The 14,406-nt window shown below is 37.0% G+C and overlaps 1 protein-coding gene across 1 annotated transcript in view; it reads left to right on the forward strand.

The window, feature by feature from the left end:
• The first annotated feature begins 324 nt into the window (after positions 1-324).
• Positions 325-14,406, forward strand: part of otud7a (OTU deubiquitinase 7A) — a 48,796-nt gene continuing 34,714 nt past the window's right edge. The window contains exon 1 of the mRNA XM_015035683.1: positions 325-467. The gene's annotated coding sequence lies outside the window, so the exon portion shown is untranslated. The remainder of the gene's footprint in view (positions 468-14,406) is intronic.

Genomic DNA, 14,406 nt, shown 5'->3' on the forward strand with positions numbered 1-14,406 from the left:
ATTTATTTTTTTTTTGGGTTTTTTTAAAATATTTAAAAATATTTTTTTTTTTTTTTTTTTTTTTTTTTTTTTTTTTTTTTTTTTTTTTTTTTTTTTTTACATTAAAAAAACCAAAAGTGCAAATTTAAGACAAAACAAAACAAAAAAAACTTCAATGCACTGACTTGTTTATTATTTTTTTTGTTCAAAGACAGCGACACCTGGCGGAGCCCCCTTGGAGGTGCCGCCGGGGTCACTCGCGGACGTCACGGCGCTTGCGGAGGAGGCGCGGCTTGGTTCTGCTGCAGCGGAGAAACATGACATGGGGATGAGCGAGAGAGAGAGAGAGAGAGAGAGAGAGAGGCAGGGAGGCAGACAGGCAGGGAGGGAGTGAGAGAGTGAGTGAGACAGCCTGATTGGAATAAACGGCTCGTCAGAGGTCTGGGCCGAAAACGTAATGATGGGGAGCAATGACTGAAAAGGCAACGGTAAGACGGCTTGAGCCGATTTCCATTTGTTCTATCACAAAATCCCCACGTTATGCGCACGACTAGACGATCCGTGGCTCATTTGCTGTTAAAAACAAAAGGCTGCACACTGCAGACAGGTGCACCTGTCTTTATGCGAGTACGTGCTTCGATGAAATCAACTTCAGGTTCCGTGCGCTTGGCTTTATTTTAGCTCGAAGGCAGACACATTGAGGCCCCCTAAAAACCTCATCGGCTCTTCGGGATAAGACTTCAGCCGGGCTGATGGGAGTAAAACGCCGTACAAACACGCATCTGCATGCTTAGTCACAGACCTTTGTCATGTAGAACCATATAGTAGCGATGTACTATAGCCTAATTATGAGGCTAATGGGGTGGATTGTGTGATGTTAGCTGGTCATTAAAATTTCTAATTTTGAGGTGTGCACCCATAGATTTATTATTGTTACCATGTTTGATATTTGCAGATATTGGCTATTAAAAATCAGTGTTTATTTAGGCCAGATGGCTCTACGTGTTGATGGTGAAGAAAAGCATCAAGTCCCACTTTAAGATGCACATTATGGAATGCAGGAAGAACACCTCTGTCTGCTTTTACATCACTGTAGGTCTTGTTCACAATATCTACCGATGCCTGCCTGTGAAGATAGTGAGGCCACTGATTCACTGCTGTGGTATTTTTAAACCCTACTCATGTTCCCTGACAAAGACCTACATAATAACACTGAGCCGCTTCACATTTCTCCTACCTCAATTAAAGGATGATGATGATGATTTTTTTTTTTATTTGAATTTTTTTTTAACATCAGGTCATCTCAACTCTACAACACCTTCCCGTCATGTCTGACCGCTTCGGTCTGGTTCGTAAGACAGGCGGCTGACAGCAGGTAGCTCAGATAGTTGGAAGGTAGAGCTACTAAAGCAGGCCCCGTGGCTGCCGGGCCGAGCCAGGCCGACGTCAGCTCTGTGGAGGCTTTGGGTGCAGCGTGGCACTGGGGACAGGGCGCCTGGCACCTGATCAGTTGCCACAGTGAATTCTGTTTTCGGTCTCTGGCATTGAGCAGAGCCAGAGACGACTATCGTTGTTGTTGTCGTTGTCGTTGTTGAACCTGGTCGGGCTTTCATGTCTCTGAGGCAGTGCTGCTTTATCAAATCGTTCCTGGACTGATCCAAAATGACAGGCCCTTGTCACATCTGTGTCCACCACGTACATCAAATACCCGAGCGGAGAGAACCCTTCCATCAGATAATTTCAAAAGAATTGACTGTGTTATTAAAATGACACTTGCTCTGGGTCAGTCCACCTGTGCGTCACTTAAATTACTTAATTCCAACCAAAGTGTTGTCAGTTTGTTTTTTTTCTGACTCATTTTGTATCAGAAACAAACAAATTTTGACTCCAGATACTTAAAACACTGTGCATCCGTCTGTCCCAGAAGATTAACATGTATTAAGTATAATGGAGCTAAATATTCATAGATATTCATGTCCAACTTGTCATTTTATTCTAGTGCGGGTAAAATATGAGACCAGGATACATTGTCTCTTAATTTTCATTCTTTATTGTGACTTATAGTCTCTACGACTTTACTAAAAAAATAAACAAAAAAACAACTGAAATCTTTTAGAAGAAAAACAAAACAACCTAAATCTATACGCTTTCATAAATATTTTCTCACACTTCAGTTAATACTTTCTTGAAGTATTGTTTACAGAACTCAGTCCTTTTGCATCGAAGTCTGCCTGCATAGCACATCTTAGTATTATTCATCAACATTTCATTGCAAAACATTCCCACAAAAATCCCCAAACTGATCTCCTGCCCAAAGCGCGTTTCAAATCACTCCAAAACCGTTCAGTGAGATTCAGCTCTGGACAATGACTGGTCTGTTCCATAACTTGAAACTTCTTCGAGTTAAGAAAAATTGATCAGGATGTGTGCTTGTGGTCATTGTTATTTGTGCTGAATGATACGGTTCCTCTTTGTCTTTCAGCTTTTTAAAACAGGCAAAAAAAACAGGAGAAAAAAAAAAAAAAAAACGGCTTCAAAGCATGATGCTGCCACATTCTACCTTTTAGAATTGTGTCCTAAAAGTTTGGGACCGCCTTGATGTAATAAGACATGACCTTATTAAATGCTTTCGGGAGATCAACAAAGACCCTGGAGCCCAGACTTAGTAAAAATGTAAAATATTTGTTGTCACATGTACTACAGAGCCAGTACTCGTCAGTAATTTCGCCAGCTCTTAATATTGCCGTAAGCCTCTTACCAGGTTCCCTGAGCAGTTTCATTCTCATTTTCATCATGTTTAGGTTAACGTCCCATTGCCGTTAATAGCACTGTCCAATTCGGCTTTATTTATATAGCACTTTTCAAGTGACAATCAAAGGGCTGACCAAGCAAAACAAATGCATACAATAAATCGACATTCTATTAAGAATAGTAGAAATAGTCAAGATAAAAACTGTCAAACAAACAAGTACATTTTCTTCACTTGGAAATCTTTTGGTGCTCTTTCTTCTTACCTTTTGACAGTGAGATCCCTCTGATAATTTGGAAGCTCTCTCAGGACCATGGCTGTGCTACTAAGTAGAGACAGGACACGCCTGTTGCAACATCCATCCTTCCATTTTCTTACGCCCTCGTCCCCAGTGGGGTCGGGACGAGTGCTGGTGCCTCTCTCCAGCGAGACATTTCGGGTGAGAGGCAGGTTGAACCCTGGATGGGTCGCCAGTCTATTGCAGGGACTGGCGACCTGCAATGGTCGCCAGTCCCTGCGACCAAAATTTAAGCTTTATTTGCCTTAAATTATGGCAAGTTTCTACTGACTCCTATTTAACATGAGTTTGAATGAGTTGGGTTGTACTGAGCATAGCCACTTCTTTTTAAAAAAGGCTGTACTCAGTTATCTATCCACTTTTTTTCAATCTGTTATTTTAAAATATAAGTACAAACAATTATTATTATTATTATTATTATTATTATTATTATTATTATTATTATTATTATTATTAAAAGGACATAGGCCATGAGGTTTTAGGTTGCATTAATGGTGAAATAAAAGTTTCCTAAATTATTTCTGTTGGTCTACTTTATTTTAATTTGTTGAAATCTGGCATCATAACTTACATGTAGACATTTTACATCCACTGAAATTGTATGATATAATCTAAAAACTTTGCATTGCACCGTTTCATCTGAAAACAATTCTTAGAAAATATGACAAATTAGGGGCCCTGGGTGTGCTATGGTGGCACAGGGGTTAAGCACAAGTCCGCGATGCAACTGTCGCAGGTTCGATTCCCTGCCTGGCAACCTTTGCCACATGTCTTTCCCCAACTTTCCTGTCAATTAACTATCAAATAAAGGCCATTAGAGCCTTTAAAAAAATAGGGGCCCTAAGCTCACCAAGATAAGTCCAGCTGATATTGTTTATTAGAGTCTAATTATCATTATTTTTTTTTTACTACTAGGTTATAGAAAATTAATTCAAATTGTTGAAACAGCTACTAAACCATTACCTGGTGGGTACGAATTAACGCTTGATCAGAACAGAACTCGCACAACTCCGTGTCATCCCTACAAACACGTGGTCTGACACCGCCAAATCTGCATTGTTGGAATTGGGAAATAAGCAGCTCCCTTTTATTCATTTACATCATGAAACTAAATAACTTGAAAAGAACCTGCAAATGACGCTCCATCCACCGTTTCCTTTTAAAAAGAACTCCATGCCTTCATGCCTGATCCCCTGAAAGTTTAGTTTCTAGAGGACATGAACGAGTCAAGTGCCTATTGTAATCATGGTTCAATCAGTGCACAGCTTTGAAGTGGGAGCTGTTCTTCAGACATATCTGCAGGTGAAGAAGCGAATGGTAAGTGTTGTGTCTACAGGGGGAGAGAGGTCAGCCAGAGGTCGTGGAAGCTCGCAGAAGGGGTCCTGCTAGATAATCATAATGGGGAAAAGTGATGAGGCTGTGGTGGCCATCTTAGAGTCGCTGCTTTGCTCAGATATGACTTGGTAGCAGAACAGTGTTGTGTACTATCAAGAACTACGTTTAACCAAGCAAATACGTAGATTTTAATATATCAAAGTTTGATATGACATCATGGTGTGGACAACAGAACCTATAAGTATGTCTGTAAAGCACACAGATAATGTTTTGCAGAATAATGCTGAACAGTTTTTAATTTATTAAATGAGTCGTTCTACATCCAGACTTGGATCTGGTAATGACATCATTCCCTATCTAGTGGTGTTCCAGTTCCAAAACTTGCGAAGTTTAATTCATTTGTTCAGTAACCAATAAGGCTCCACAATATTAGGGGGAAAGATAAAATTGGATTGTTATTATTAATTTGGCCAGACTTTGCTAACTACCTTTTCCAACCAAATGAACTTTCCTTGAAGTTCCTAATCTTGGTCATGACCAAGATTAGGCTAAAGATTAGTTTAAAGACTTGTGCTTTAGCTTTAAACAAGATATCTTCAATTCAAATTCTTGAACCAAAACTATCTGTTATCATACACAGCAGTACTTCAGTCACAGATTGTGCAATTTGGCTAATTACATTTAAAAGAAAATGATTGTGTCGCTTAGATTTAACGTTTCATTGACAATTTAAATAGACCATTATGAAATTCTCAGGCTTATATAACAACGCCTAGTTTTTTTTTAAGTATGTTGAATGAAAATATACTACAGACAGTATTTGCTTTTTATTTTACTCCACTGTTTATGTAATATGAACTTTGCATACGTACGACACAGTATGGTCAGTACCTGAGAGGGCTGTTGAGATAAAAGATGGGTCTATAATAGTATTTTACTCGTTTTGGATTTCTTTCTGATTAAGGTTGAAAGAAAGGGACAACAACTTGTTCATCAGTGTCGTATGTGGCCTACCTTTTTTATTTTCGGGTTAAAATGTGATGCAGTCATCTAAGTCAGACGTCATGGTTTTGTTTTAGGCCTTTGCTCCTCTTACTCTTAATTTTTTTTTTTTTTGCGTCGCTGCCTCCCTTGTCTGGTGCTGAGTCTGGTAGGAGAGTGCCTCTTGGAGATGTCTGCCACTGTCCCAAAGCCTACAGGGCACAGCTATCCCCTGCACTGCCTTCCAATCAGCAAGGGAGCCGTTTATAAATCAAACCGAACACTGTTGCACCGGATACCCCTGGTGACTCAATTCAGATTCACAAGATTGGCCATTTTCATTCACTCAGGAAAAATAGGTCACGCTTCTTCCTCTGTGAAAAAAAAAATGAAATAAAAAACACCCCACTTGATTGGTTTTTCAGGGTGTTGTCATTCTATCACATTTATAGCTGTTGAGACGTTGTCGTTTGGCAAGTTAGTGTGCGTATATTAGACTACTCATTACATCTTTCATTTTGTACTGAAAGTAAAAAAAAAAAATAACGCATGGTTATCTGTTTTTTGTCGTTATCTTTTTCTTGTAAAGCATGCTGAATAAGCCGCTCATAAAGTTCTTTATGAAGTGGTTAGACTACATGAAAGTGTAAAAGCAGTTATTTATAAATAAAAATATAAATATGAATTTATGACAAATGTGAGCGTGCTGCCGCAAATTGCTGTCTCAATGTTTTTTTTTTTTTTTTTTTTTGCTGATGCTCCCATTATAACGAGCCCCGTTGTCCAATCCCGGAGAACCATAAACAAAACGCTGCGATTTTCATGGCACACTTTTTGCGTCACATCCTCGCTTTGTGCTCCGTCAGGACGCAGCTGTGAGAACGCATCTGCAGCAGAAAGTCTGCTATAAAACATGCTCAAAATTAGCTGGGGAGGTTAAAATGAGGAGCAATTACTCAGACTACAACAATCAGATGAGAAGTGATGTGTCCTTAAAATGGAATGAAGAAACGAAGTTTACAGATGTTTTGATTGGCACAACTAAGTGAAGAAAATAGTGCGACTTTAGGATCACATTATGATTTGTAAAAGTACAAATTTAGTTTCTGTTGCTGAATATTACAAAACATGGCCATTGCAAAATATTTTCAATTCAGTTTTATAGGTATTGATAAATCTCGGGATGTAATTTAAACCACTTGAATTGGGGAAAAATAAAAACACTGTAATTTTCAGGTTAAAGGATTTTCTTGACTGAGGTTTTTAATATTTAAGAACCTAAACTGTGACCTCTACTTTATGTAACATGCCAGAGGAAAACCACTGTTTTAAAATGTGTAAAAGTTTGTTCTGTTTTCCTGTATTTTAATTATTAATCTTGAAAGCTTCTTGTTACTGATTATTTTAAATGTGATGCTAGCAAAGTTGTAATTAATGGTGGTTTAGACAAATTTATAATTAAAGCCCAAAAAAGTTAGTAGAAAAAGATAAAATTTAAGAGTAGGCATTAAAGCAAAAATCATATATATATATATATATATATATATATACACACACACACACCTATTATATACCCTGTCCACGTCCTACAGCTTCAGACAATATCTTTAATTTTGACATACATGGCTTTGAGCACATGTGGCAAAGCACAAATTAGCCTGTCACCATCTTTTCAGCATTTAGCCATGAATATGTCATGATCCGTGTTTCTGTGTGTTTATTTTTGAGTTTTTCTGTGTGGTCCTGTGTCTCTGTCACAGCGTCTTCCCCGTTGATTGTTTCCCAGGTGTGTCTCGTTCCTTTGATTACCCCCTGTGTGTATTTAGTCCCACCTGTTGTCTGTGTTCTTTGTCGGGTCCAATGTATGTCTTTTGCTGTCAATACGCTCCAGTGGAACTGCCAAGTCCTGGTTTGTGTTCGCCCTCATTTCTTGTCCTGTAGTTAGTTGCTACCGGCATTTAGCTGTGCGCTTGTCTCCCTGCCGTGCTCCCTGCCTTGGATTGTTCTGAACATTTTTGTTATTAAATTCATCATCATCTTCACCATAACCTGGGTCTCTGCGTCAATCCTCACCACCACCCACAACCAACCCCGACAGAATAAATGGGAAATTCTTAAAACAAACTGCATACTCACAAATTAAGGTTGTGGGTTTGTTTGTGTTTGTGTTTGTGTGGTGTAAACAATCATGAGGAGGAGAAAGTGAGAACAAATTTGAAAATGCAGCACAGAGCCGACTGAACCAAAAATCAAACTTCAGTTACATATTTAAGTTACTGGTGTGGCCTTGGAATGAAAAGATTGCAGCGTTTAACATTGAGCAAAACTATAAAAAAGTACATGAGGTAAGGTGATATTTGTTTGGTGTACAGCAGGAAACAGGAGAGTTCTGTTGGGGGGTTTTATAACAGGTTGAGCTGTGTGTGGGAGTGACTACAGTTGATGCAATGAACCGAGTTAAGACTTTATGATTTTTGAAGCTGAAGCAGGTTTGCTACATTTTGTTACGTGGGTTTTACCTGCATAAATTAGCCAATATTTATGTGCAGGAGGAAGTACTAAAACTTTAACAGCTGTAAAGGAGAAACACAGTTGTTAAAGCTATAACTTGATATTATAACTCTATGTTTTACCCCCCTGAGTTCAGCACGCTATATTTACAGTAAATATGTTTCAGTAGGTGTAATATTAAACACAGTTTAACATGGATATTGATGTTTTAAATGTTTAATGACCTATTGGCTAACAAAAGGAAACAAATCATTTATTTGGACAGTTGGATTGACTTTCATTACATTTGAAATATACGTTGATTAGACATCTGTTTAAAATATATTTTCTTTAACTAAAACGTTTATTGTAGGCCACAAGCTTGGTGATCCAATTAGTCATTTTGCCATCACTTTTAATGACGAAAGTGATTAAATTTAATCACTTTCGTCATTAAAAGTGATAAAAATTTTTATTTAATCACTTTTAATTCAATTAAAATTTAATTAAATTTTAATTAATTATTTATCTAAAACCACAAAAGTTAAATGAACCTTTGAACAAAAAAAAACAAACACGGTATTTGAACACCTACTATATAAAGTGCATTTGCGTTGAAGAATCCCAATTTTATATCAAATTTTATCTCATCACAGTTTTACAAGAAAAGATAACATAACATTCGATGGAAACTTCTGTTTTTTTTTTTTAATAAATTAAAACGGAATCTGCAGTCTTGTGACAACAGACCAAAACAAAGGAAAATAACTCCTTGTATAATTAGTGCCATTAAGTTCTAGAGATTCCAAGTAAATATAGCATGAAAAACTAAGCTTTTCATTACCTTTGCATTGAAAAAAAGTCATGTGTTCTAAGTCATTAAGGTTATAAAGAGTTACTGCAGAAGGCCTAAAGAGAGACAGGTCACAGATCACTGACCTAGACGTTTCTGTGCCTTTGGAAAACCTACAAGATGACCTCTGCCCTGCATTTGTTGCTTTTCCAGAGATGAAGCTTAAAATGCCAGTTGTTAAAGTTACAGCAGCTTGCAGATCAGTCAAAACAGGAAGTGGTCTTAAGTTGTATTTACTCAAATTCCCTTAATATCTCACATTGCAGTGGCTTGGGTGTGTTTTTATAATTTATCCCTAAGAACATAACTACCGAAAAGCCATCTTGATTTCATGCCTCAGATTCACTGCTCTCTCGACAGTCTGGGGCGTCTCTCTTCACTCGTTCTGGAGCTTTCTGCAGTGTGCAAGTCCAGTTTCTTGACTATTTTTTTTTTTATTTTTCTTATATATACATCTCAGATGCTACATCAGACAACAGAGGTTCTGTGACCTCGCCTCCTCTGCTTGCTTCTAAATGCACTAAGCTGTATATTTTTACTATTATGAAGCATTGTTTGAGAAGTAGGATAAATTGGATGTATGACTAAACTGAAATGAGTTATTTAAAGGGCCTTCAGATGACATTTGTTGTGAATTGGAACTATACAAATAAATGGATTAAATTGAATCGAACAACACACACTTTCTAATTAATTTAGTATCATTAGAAGACACTCATTCAGTGACGGGGATAGCCTAGACTGCTGAGAGGTAAACGTGATAACTGATGAGAAAACTGAAGAGTTTCATTTGTTTTTAGACTGGCATTTAGAATGAAGGGATTTTTGTCAAGAATAGGAAAACCATTGTCTGCACTTCTTACAAGAACAGAAAAGTCAGCAAAATTATGCTTTCTAAATATTTTTTATATCATTTTGAAATAAATCCATTCTTCAAAGGTGAGCACATTAAAGCTTTTGCATGAGAAGAGTTCTGTCAGAGTTCTGAGATCAAACAGCTTCAGATACATCTGATAAACCCATAAAGAGCCCGGAAACCTCAGAATCAACAAGTTGCAGATATTGAGAGTAAAGCTGGTCCAAAGCAAATTGTTATGTTCACAAACGTTGTGAATAAAACTGGTTTGGATTCTAAATACATAGTTTTACAATGACAATAAGCTGTCCTGAGGCTGGTGTATATTGGAAAAGTAGCTAGATATGATAAATATAATATATTATTTATTTATTTTATATGTAATAGTTGCATTTAGATTTTGGTTGCATTGGTAATAAACAGACATTTCTTTTCATTGTTTTAAAAATAACAAATAAAATAGACTATAAACATATTTCTAATGTGGGGCTGTTGGATGTAGTGAAAATTATCAAATGCAGCCAAATGATTCTGTTCAGTGAGTTTATTTTTTTATTATTTTGGCTAAAATGAAAAAAAACAAAACAAAAAAAAACAAAAAAACAAAAAAAAACAAAGTCAACCCAATCCTGCAAAACATGTTAATGGAGGCAAAGCTGAAAACCATCAAAGCGATTGTTGGAATGAGCTCGATTTTGTGAGGTCTCATTAAATACATATTTGACTTAGAAGAATTTGGAGCAGAGCTTTAGGACCCTGCTTGGTACCACTCGCTGACCTGAACTGAGAGGGTTTTTATTTTTTTTTTTTGTGCTGTGACATAGAATGACCTGACTGCGATCAGACCAACCTGACATAGTTCAATGCTTCGCTCTGACTTATTGAGTTGACAGGAGATTATAAAAAACTTTATTTCCAGGCAGCTTAGCTGCATGGCTGTGGGTTTTTCTTATTTCTGAAACAAAAACAAAGAATCAAAGCAGAGATCAGGACAAACTAAGCCGTGTCCTTCTTCTGAATATGGCGTGTTGACGGATAACACGGCTATGGTTATGTTATTGGTCTTTCATCATGTTCTAAAAGCCGATGCAGATGTTGATCATAAGTAATATGTGCATTATTATGGCGATTTGATTGTTGCCCTGAGCATCTGATGTGGATGGAGATGGAGAGAGTGACTAGCTATTTTAGTCTTTCCATGTCTTTTCTTGATGCCAAATTCAAATTCTTGTTTTTTGCAATATGCATCATGTACAAAAAAGTAAAAAAAAAAAAAAAGTTGTAGGTGACTGTTTATGTATATCTCTCTAAAGTAAAGTAAAGTAAAGAGTTATGGTCTAATTTTCTGCCTCTTGGCACCCGGCTCTTTGTTTGGATGAACTGCTTTTCTGTCAGAACGGAGGAGCTGATTTACCTTTGAGGACAGGAGAGTGATTATCAGCTGTTTTCAAAAAGTAGTTTCTCACTTTCTGGTATGCCTTTCTTTTAATTCATTTGTACATAAACAAGAGCATACAAAAAAAAAAAGGGCCTTTTTTTTCATAACTAAGATCATTTTGTTGTGTTCGGGGTCACGAGAGCAGGGATTTATTCCAGATGTTATTGGGCTAGAGAGTCAGCTACACCTTAAAAACAGGGTCTACATAGAGACTTAGTTATTTGTGCAAACTTCAAGCATGACCAGCCAAGGCCATGTTATTAGATTTAATGAAAGGAAATGATTTTACAGGCTAGAAATTCCCCAGATATGTTAGATAATAATGAATCTTCCTGTTGTAAGTAAATGTCACTTGGGTAACCGCAGCATCATTGCTGTGATAATTAATTCTGATTCTGACTCAGAAGTGCCATAGATGGTAAAACCTTGGATTGTTGATATAAATGGCATGGGCAACAGATTGGTGCTGTGCTACAGTTCTTCCAACTTATTGTGAATATCAGTATACGAGCCCAACGCAGTTGTTAACACAACGGGAGAAAAACGGATAATTTTTGAAGCATAAAAACAAAAATATATTTTTGACAGTCATATAATATTAACCTATTTGTAATATTTAGTTAACCAACCCTATCAGATTGTGGATATGTCTCTTATCCCATTGTCCTCTTCTGGTGACCGCACGCGTTTTCTGCCAGGTTTTCTCTCATTAGGCAATTTCAAGTCTTTAATTTTCCCCTAATTTTGTCATTCTGTATTTTTATTTGAATGCATGCCGTGACTCACTGTAATTACAAAGAATGGAATATCTATTCTTCTCAATTTTCTGGTTGAGTTAGTTTAATTAGCATAACTTGACAAACACTTCAGTTCCGTCTGAAGAAATATAAGTCGAGATAATGGTATTGCCTCTGTCTTCCACTCTACACACAGCGTCTTTCCATGACATGTCACTGTTTTTATACCAAGTCCAGGTTTGGTTTGGTTTTATAAATGAAAGCGTGGTTTCATTCATAAAACTTTTTTCATCAAGGGTTTTTAAAATATTGGCCAGGTCTGGTATGTTTAACGTGGTTGGAAAGTTGTCTGCAAATTTTCAGTTGTCTCACATCTTATGCTAATATTGGTGAGCTTCTCTATTCCATGGCGTGTAAATAGGGCAGCAGTTTTTATTTTACACCCTTCTCCTAGCTGATACCTTTGACATTGGAATCGTTTTTTTTTTTTTTTTACATCCTTTGTAAACTCTGCAAATTACGACTTCACATAAAGAATGTGTTGAGAAAATGGAATTGCATTCAGTATAGATAGTTCAAGTCAAGTTACTTCGGTTTTTAATTTTTGATATTTTCTCCTGCTACGATATTGAATGTTTTTCATTTTATTTGTATAGGATATATGTAATAATATGTGAGGAAAGTTTGGAAATTGTTTAACAAAACCTTGTTTTTCTGTGTCAAAAAAACTCACCCATTTTATTTGTGGTGTATTGGAAATTGTGATTATTCTTGAGAGCAAGTTGACAACACGAGTTGTAGTTCATAAATGTGCAGTGCAGGCAGTGTGCAGAGCAGCATTTAGATGCAAAGAGACATCACTGCTTCCAGCAGCATCTTTCCCTCAGGATGCAGAAAGCAGCACATCTTTTTAATTTCAGGAAGAAGAAAGATGGAACATGTCTTTGTAGAATTTAATTTAAACTCCACACAATTCAATTCAAATGCATTATCATGATAGGCTTGGGCCTATGGAGTCCTTGGTGGCATTGCATATCTTTTGCACTTTTGAAACATATTCCAATAGAATTATTTAGAAGTAGGATTGTGCAATATGTTGAAGTGTAATTTTCTTCACAGTGGTGATGTGTACAATATCGGAATTGGGTTTTATGTTTCAAGAGTTAGGCATTCATGCTCTTCATGTTAGTAATAAATTCCCATCTCAAATTAGTGGTTGAGATGATGAAGCTAATGGAGAGTGATGAAGACTTGGTCCATCAACAACAACAAAAAAAGCGTCCTGGTAAACATGATCAGAGTCTTTATTGCAATTTTCAGCAGCATAATTTCAATTAAATATTTTCTGAATATTGTGCCATTCTTCTTAGAAGTGCAAACCGTGCACATCAGTGTTTTAACACATCATATACCTGTGGTTAAATATGTTCTGACAACATAAGTAAAATATTTCTATTTTGGCAGTACAGGAAGAAGGGCCACTTTTTGAGATGTACCGATTTATCTGAAGACAAAACTGAAAGTCTCAGTTTAACCTTGCTCTAAATGTTAAACATAAATAAATAAATAGTCATTTCTTCGCTTGTTTTTTTTTTTTTTTGTGGTACATAACACCCTATTACAAAATTTCCTATGCTTGTAAATTGTGGCTTCTTTCAATCATTCTAATAGACTGGTGATTATTAAATATTGATGTGAGGTGGAAATTGTGTTTTTCCACAAGCGTGTTCATTTATTTCCTCAACATATCTCTCTAGCTTCTGCACATTAGCAGTTTTGCTGCGACGCGGTGTTGAAACAGTTCTCTGCTTTCACAGTTTAGTAGCATATCATAAATATCTGTGCTGTTTCCATTGTTGTAGGAATAAAAGGCTCGTGCTTTGCTTTTTTTTTTTTCGGTCTGACCATAACTGAGAGGGTGGCTTGACATTTTTGCTGCGCACGAGCATGTGAACAAGTGCGGCGTAGGAATGAATGCCTTGTTTTATACGTCTTCTGTGTTTTGTCCATGCTTTGTGGAAGCACTTTCGTTGAGATTGGTTAACATATTGAGGGTACATTGAGTGGTGAACCAGTAAAATTCACACACATACATACACAGACATGCATGTGTTCCTGTGCTCTCCAGAGAGAGCGGATCATGGGCTGTTTATCTAAAAGTGAACACAGCGTTTACAGCTTGTTGCTGCTTGGCCCTTGAAGCTGCAGCTTAACTCTTGCTCTCTCTCTGGTGATGAAGCCACAGTTCGGCCCGCCGGCCAAGCGGTTCAACCAAGCCAAAGTAGATTTTACTCCCTGTTTGGCCTGAAGAATCCAAAAAAATTCAGACTAGCAAGGAAAGGATCTGACTCGCTGAGGTTTTATTAATTTACTGAGTCTTACAAAAGTAATCATAAGCCTTGAACTTTTTTATTTTGTCATAGTACGGCCATACACTTTTAGTGCATTCTATTGGACATTTGTGTGGTACGCCAGGATACAGTGTAATGTATAAATGTGGCGTCCATTAATGAAATCTATTGCAACATATCTAGGAAGGAGCCTGCTAGCATGTAATTTTGTGTCATTGTTAATGCAGCTGGCCTAAGAACATTAGTGAACAAACAGAATCATAAAGACCAAGGAACACAGCAGAAAGGTCAGGAAAAAAGCTGAAGAGAATTTCTTCCTGAAAGTTCTCCTAGTTTTAT

This window comes from Poecilia latipinna, unplaced genomic scaffold (assembly GCF_001443285.1).
Source record: "Poecilia latipinna isolate Pla-1442-1.1 unplaced genomic scaffold, P_latipinna-1.0 Scaffold344, whole genome shotgun sequence".
In the NCBI taxonomy this organism is placed as follows: Eukaryota; Metazoa; Chordata; class Actinopteri; order Cyprinodontiformes; family Poeciliidae; genus Poecilia; species Poecilia latipinna.